Below are 7,313 nucleotides of genomic sequence, written 5' to 3'. Positions count from 1 at the left end.
GTTAAACCTAACTTAATAACTTCCCCCGCAACCTTCACGCCTCCCCACGTTTACGTTTTTTTTTTTTTTTTTTGTCTTTTGTAGCGAAACGATCCAACGATCCATCTCGTCGAAAACCGGTGAAACTTTTCCAGTGCAATGAACCCCCAGTGGCAGCCCCCAAGCCGCTGAGTGCCGCAACCATCGTTGGAGAGTTCGTTTTTCAACGATGTGGCTAAAGTGGAGGCAATCACGCCACACCGTTATAACGGCCATTGTATATTTCACCTGTGTAATATCGTGCAAGAAATGAATTTGAATAGCTAATGATACACGAGCTCCAATTCGAAAGGGTGAAACGTTGGGGCGTAGCGTTGGGGATGGATGTCTGGAACCGTGGCCGAGACGTGGATTAGGACATGTATACACCAGAGAGAAAGAGAGAGAGGGAGAGAGAGGGAGGGAGGGAGAGAGGTTTTCTTATTTTCATTATTCCCTTTTTCCTACTTGCACGGCCACTTATCGAACCAACTATCGGTTTCGCGACCGCCTACGACCACGCAGCCGGAAGTCGCCAGAGATTCCTGAATAGGGCGATTTCGCTTCCGTGACGTTTATGGGCGCAGCATTGAGATTTCGAGCGAGCAAGAATTTAGTGAATAATCGAATGTCCGATCTCGATAGGATATATAACTGTTTTGCTCGATCTAATCGTTAAGAATTTTGGTATAATATAATATAAAATTGGATAAATTTGATGATAAATTCGGATCGGATTTAAGTCGATTTTATCGTAAAAATTTATGAGGATTGAAGAAAGTGATTAATTATTTATCGATGATCGGTTTATATTTAAAGGATTGCGCGGGTAAAAATTATTTCTTTTAAAAAACAGAGTTTTCGAAAAGGATATTTAACCCAGTTTCGTTATATTATATTTCTAGTCCTGCGCTATTTCTGGAAGATTATTTCTATAGAAATCGGACGATGATATATGCATAAGAAGCGATTTCAAATATGTATATATACTGTCTCTAGAGTTTCTTTTGATACAGAGATGGGAGTGAAGCCACGATGCATTATTTCGATATCGAATCTCCGAGCACGGCTGTTTCGCCCGCTGTATACGTATCGATGTTTTTATTTTCCTTAAAATAAATCCTTAGAAAATGCTACGATCTAAAAATAATCGTTATCGAAATAAAAATAATTCCACGAAAGCAAGTACTAACTTTCTACAAGAAACTAAAAGAAAAATTGATCTAATGTATCAGGATTATTCCATAACCTCTCGATATCCCAGTAAAATTAACCACAAGCAGTTAAAAAGTACAACCAACACAAGATCACGAGGATCAGTGAAAAGATTATTTGACGATTCTTTCTCACAAACTCGTACATTTATATTACACTCGATGTATCTCTATTTGAATTCTAAATATCTAAACAAATCGAAATATTATCTAACAATTAACAAAAATTCGTAAGAGCTCGTTTTATAATTTACATAAAATTTTTCGACCAAACGATTAATCGACCAAAATATGAAATATCTCCAATAAGAGATAATACAGAGTACACAAGATCCTGTCACTCCAACAATATCGATCCCAAATATTTTGTCCAGTTTCCAAGCAGTTTCCTCCCCTCCCTGTTTCCGCCAACAGGTCGTCGATGCTACGATGTCGCGATGCCAGGGGAGGGTCCCGTGCACGGCATCTATCTATCTATCTACCTATCTATCTATGAAATTTCTACCTAGGGGGGGAAGTTCGGGTCGAAAAGCGTGAAACTTCGTTACAATGAATTGATATTCCCGCGACGAATGCGCATCCGCCGGGGAAAAGAGGAGTTCGTGGAACTCCGGTCCCGGTGCACTGAACTCTCTCTCCCTCCGATTGTTCTCCACTCTGCAAAGCGTTGACGTATCTCGATGTGGGGAAAAAAGGGGGCGCGTCGGTGGCGCTGCGAGGAGGGGAGGGGAGGGGGAGAGAAATGGCCTCGTTTCGCGTAGCTAGAACGACGACGACGACGACGACGACGACGACGACGACGACGACGAAGCGCGTCGTCCCATTCTCGTGCCACACGTAAGACTCCCGCGCATCCCTGCCGCGCAACTTTCGCCTAGCTGCGCTTCACGACGACGTCTCTGGGATGGCTCGGGCCACGAGGCTCGTTACGGCCACTTTCAGACGTTCATGTCGGGAAAATCGCGAGCAATTTGGGGATAAATGTGTGTTTGGGGAGGGGAAGAGGTGGATCCTTTCGCTCGATGGCGAAAGTTGGACGGTCGATGCTGCGTTCTCCTCGCTATTTTCGTTTGGTCGTTTGAAGGGAGGATTTGTGTAGGAGAATAGTCTCGAGGAAAGAGGAAACTATGTTTGGGATGGAGTTTTCAGGTTTTCATACGGATCGATTATCGAATCGATTACGATATTTTGGTTGATACAGGTTGGAACAGGTTTATTCGAATTCTTTGGAAATCTCGAAAGGTGAGTTGTTCGAGTTTGCTGAATTTATTTACTTGAAGAATTGTAAAAGTAGTAGGGGAGAGATGACGATAATTTAATTTGACGGTGAAATATAATTTTATATTTTTATGTTCGACTTTTTATAGTTATATCTTTAAGGATTTAGGAGGATAATTGATGAGCGCTCGTAAGGTTTATTAATAACGATTTTTTTTTCACCGATTCCGATCCTTCAGGTGGATAAGTAAATTACTACGAACGGGGAGGAGAAGGAGTGGAATGGGGAACATTAAGGATCTTAAGTAGAAGTATTAATTATCTGGAATTACTCGATACGATTTTCTTGGAACTTCTTTTAATTAAGATGCTCTTCACAACGGATTTTTATCTTCTATCATCTTTGTACGTACGTAAATCGATATAACGAATACGATATAATTCGAAACGAATGAACGGAATAAATTTATACGGATATTTAAAAAAAAGAAAAGAAAAGAAAAAAAAGTATCAACGGGCTTAATTTTTTCATATAAAAATTTCTTTCGAAAAATATTTCCAAAAAAAAAAAAAGAAAGAAAGAAAGAAAGGTCCACTCCTCCGCCGATACTTTCGAGCCGCGAATTTTAACACGTTTTCGCCACGATCATGTTGCGAGAGTGCATCGATTCAATCGAATTAATTACGGCCGGAACGTACCGCTTAAAAATAACTAACAACGTGGCGCAACGAAAATCAATACATGCTAATGGTGTGTCGGAGACGCGTGGTTTATTAATAATTCAGTTATAAATAATATATAATCGTAAAAAGGAATGCATAGAATATGTTTTAAAGATGAAACGATGGGTTTTTAACGCGTTTTTAACTGATAATTTTCTTTTTTTTTTTCCTTTCTGGATATAAAGCAGAAAGTTTTATTGCGAATGATCGAAGAGCAAAAGATTTCGATTTCATCGTAAAAGTGGTTTAAATTAAAAAAAGTAAATCTAATTTTTATAATTCTCGAGAGAGTTAAATGGATTGTTGACACTTTTTCTAATCTGGTATATTTAAGCAAGTTTTAAACAAATCACTATCTACATTTTTGATCAATACAAAAATGAAAATTTTGAAAATCCATAATTGGTGGTCCATTTGAAGCGATGTGTCGCAATATGTTGCAATACGTTGGCGATTTTCGTTAATTTACAATAAAAACTTTATAATCAACGATTTTAAAGCACGTTTTTACACATTTTAATCTTTCAACGCAAGAAACGAACGTAATATTAAAAACATTAAACAATAATAAATGATGAAAAGCAGACAATCCTGTTTGTATAAATAGTAAAACGTTAATTATTCGAAAGACAGGTTTATGAGATTTCCACGTTGCAGAAAATGTATAATAGAATTTAGATATAAATAATAATGCACGCGCGAATCGAATTCGACCAGACAAATTCCATTTGTCCCCAAAGATAATTCGGAGATCAGGAAATTCAAGTCGCATCCGGAATTCTAGCTGCAATTACGCTGTTAACCGTTACGATGACGCTCCACAGACAAGGATATATTATATTCTCTCTTCCCTTAATGGAATGTTTTCAACACGTTGTAATGTAAGAATCTTCCTTGTTCATTTTGCTCGATAACGGAGATCGTTACAAGCACTTAGCATTGCATTCGCACGTGAAATATGCAATTTTACATTCTTTCTCGATCCCAAGCCTTACTAACAACTTTCACAAAACTTCATCCGTTATACAACCCAAGATAACTTTCCCTCGATCCCTTATCCTAATTCCTCCCCTTTCTTACATCCATCAAAACGTCCCACGCCAATAAACAAACAAACAAATAAATAAATAAATAAAAGATCACGATGAACACGAGAAACATCAAGCTTAGGAGGCCCGATCGAACGAACTGCAGCCACCCCTTCTCTGGCTTCCCCCTTTATCCCCTCGCCGTTTTCTGCATATCTTTCTTTCCACGGCCGTAATATTCCATGGAGGCTCACAATGCCTGGCAGACGGCGGGTGGCATAATGTTCCCTGCCCCGCGATAGCGATCCACCCCCTTCGAGGTGGCGAACGCCAGCAGCCAGAAGGCAGTAGCAAACGGCCTCGGCTCGTTAAAAACTCCACGTTGGACCACTCCACGTAAAGGAAACGAAGAGAGAGAGAGAGAGAGAGAGAGAGAGTCGAGAAGAATGCACCGAGCCGAGCTGCACACTTACTTACTTACGCGGCGTTGCACCCCTTGCACCCTCGTTCACCCTCCTCTCCTATCTTCTCGTCCGTCCGTCTGTCCCTTTCGACTAAGTTTTCTTCCTTTCTCTTTTCTTCTCTTTCCTTCCTCCTTTCTTTCTTCCCTTCCTCCATCGGTTCTCTCGTATCTCAGCGCGAGGGGATGAAATCGTTAGCAGGGGTAATAGTAGCACGACGCACAGGACGCCTCGATGCGTCTCCCTTTGACTCTCGCCACTCCTATAATTCAGTCGCGCCGGTAAAATGACTTTCTTTCGCTCTCCATCGGAAGCGTTTTACGTGGGATATTATTTCCTGGCTATTAATGGGGGGAGGGGGGAAGGGCAGGGCATCATCTGCTTTTTACCTTTCCATTCGCCCTCGAGACGGATAACGATGGATATCGAGGCGATGTGCCTCGATCGAGGTGATGGGGTTGAAGTGCGTTCGAGAATTTTTGTAATTGGTCTTGCGTGTATTTTCTTTTCTTTTTCTTTTTCTTGGGGAGAAGAAAATTGAGTAAAATATTATACAACGTTTTGCTTGCCTTTTATATACAAAGGGTAACAAAATTAATCTTACGTTTCAACCTTCCCTTTGTAATCCCCCTCTCCTTTGGTGAAAACTTTTCACCATTTTACCATAGAATACTTTAAAAAGTCTCACTCGTATATCATTGATTTATTTTCATTAGCCTTCTCATATATAGCTTGCGCTAATAATTTTATAACCTCGAAGTTTCATACCTCGAGTAAAATGGCCGATATTGCTGGTGATAATGTTCTTGTCGACGAGTATGCTCTTGGTCGTAAAAAAAAAGAAAAGGAAAAAAAATTCTTTCTCACCCTTAACATCCGCAACCCCGTAAAATTTCCAAACAATTTTTTTCCTCTCCTCTCTTTCGATCGTTTTTTCGCAAAAATCGTATCGTCCTCGAAAAACCACCCTTACGAACCCTCCTTTGCCAACGTTCCTCGACCAGTTTCACGTCTACGAGGGGGAGAAAGAGCAATACTTGCCGGCCGGTTTGTTTGAAAACGCGAACGCGACGCGAACACGTGGAACTTAGGAAAATAGATCGGCCCGCGATTCCATAGACGATTGTCAAAGCCGGATGGGGGGAGGGAAAGAGGAAGGAGGGTTGTCTATAAGAGAGATCGTTCGCTGAAATAGCGAGCGTATCAAGAATTCACGAGGGGCACAAATAGCACCGCCGTGAGAAAAAAAAAAAATTTCTTCCCCTTTTTTACATTTACATACGCGTATGATCATCCAATCGAATTCGTTTTCAATATTTCAAGATGTTTTAGAAGGGGGCGTCATCCTCGGCTCCGGCCGAATTTACTCATCGAATCCCCGGGATTCACGGGGTCTGAGGAGGTGAACGAACCTGGGGATAAATTCGGGCAATTCGATTCGATTGATTAAATAGAAATTGATACCGTTATAATATACCGGTATATAATTTATCCTGGATAGATATTCTTTAGACATTTATATTTATTTATTTATTTATAGAACATTTCTGCTCGATTCTCGCCACGCTGATCGTTATCGACGTTGTATTGTATACATCAATTCAATGTTTTCCGATATATATATATATATATATGTGAGAGAGAGTAGAGATAAAAGAGGAGGTTTTCATTTTAAAAAAGCCAAAAAACCAGACTACTCGCGCGATAAAAAAAGGGAAATAAAGAGAATTGCGAAGAGAAAGGTTTTCCTTCGCTATCTCGAAGATGGGGTTCGTATCTTAGCAATTATAGTAGTGTTTTATTTTTTTCTAAAAAAAAAAAAGGAAACTCTATAAAATTAATTTTACAGAAACCCCTATATTCATCGGGTCTCATAAAATGGATAAACCAACGAAGAGATCAACGATGAGGTTGGTTTTCCTTTTGGTATCTCGAAAATAGAGGTCTTGGCCACTATTTTTCCTAAGCCCTTAACCAAATAACAATAAAATAGCATTTCTAATTTAGATTGGATCTCGTGAAAAGAGTAAAGGATAACTATACTAAAACTAGTTTCCTTCGATACCTCGAAGATGTAATTTCAACCAACTCTTTTATTTATTTTAAAGACCCCCCCCTTTTTTTTTAAAGACTCCAATATTAATTTCAAAAAATCCCTTCTATACATCGAACCTATATAAAAGACCTGCGAACAATGTTTCTCCAAAAACTCCACACAATTAATTCCCATTTTATTTACACCTGCCTGTCTATGAAACAAAACAGAAAGACAATGAAAAGCGATATTCATTCTTCCCTATCTAAAAAAAAAACAGACTTAATTTCCCCTTCCACAACCCACAACAAACAACCCAAAACAAAACGATCCTTCGTTCACGCTTTATCAGAAGAAACTAACCAAAAGGTAATCGCGAAAGGGGTTGATTTTTCGTATCTCCAACATCCAGAAAGAAAGAGAAGGAGTCCATCCACTCCTAACTCTCCAGACAAAGACAAAATTAATTTAAAATTAATTTTTAAGATCCTCGATACGCGTTCCATGTTATGACACAAAAAGGGAAACATCAGAAACCGAAAAAAAACGTCTCAGCCTCCTCCCATCTCTTCTCTTTTTTCTCCTTCCTCCCCCAAGACACGCCAGAGCTGGGATA

Source organism: Apis dorsata, unplaced genomic scaffold (genome assembly GCF_000469605.1).
Source record: "Apis dorsata unplaced genomic scaffold, Apis dorsata 1.3 scaffold_44, whole genome shotgun sequence".
Lineage (NCBI taxonomy): Eukaryota > Metazoa > Arthropoda > Insecta > Hymenoptera > Apidae > Apis > Apis dorsata.
This window is presented reverse-complemented; position numbering follows the sequence as displayed.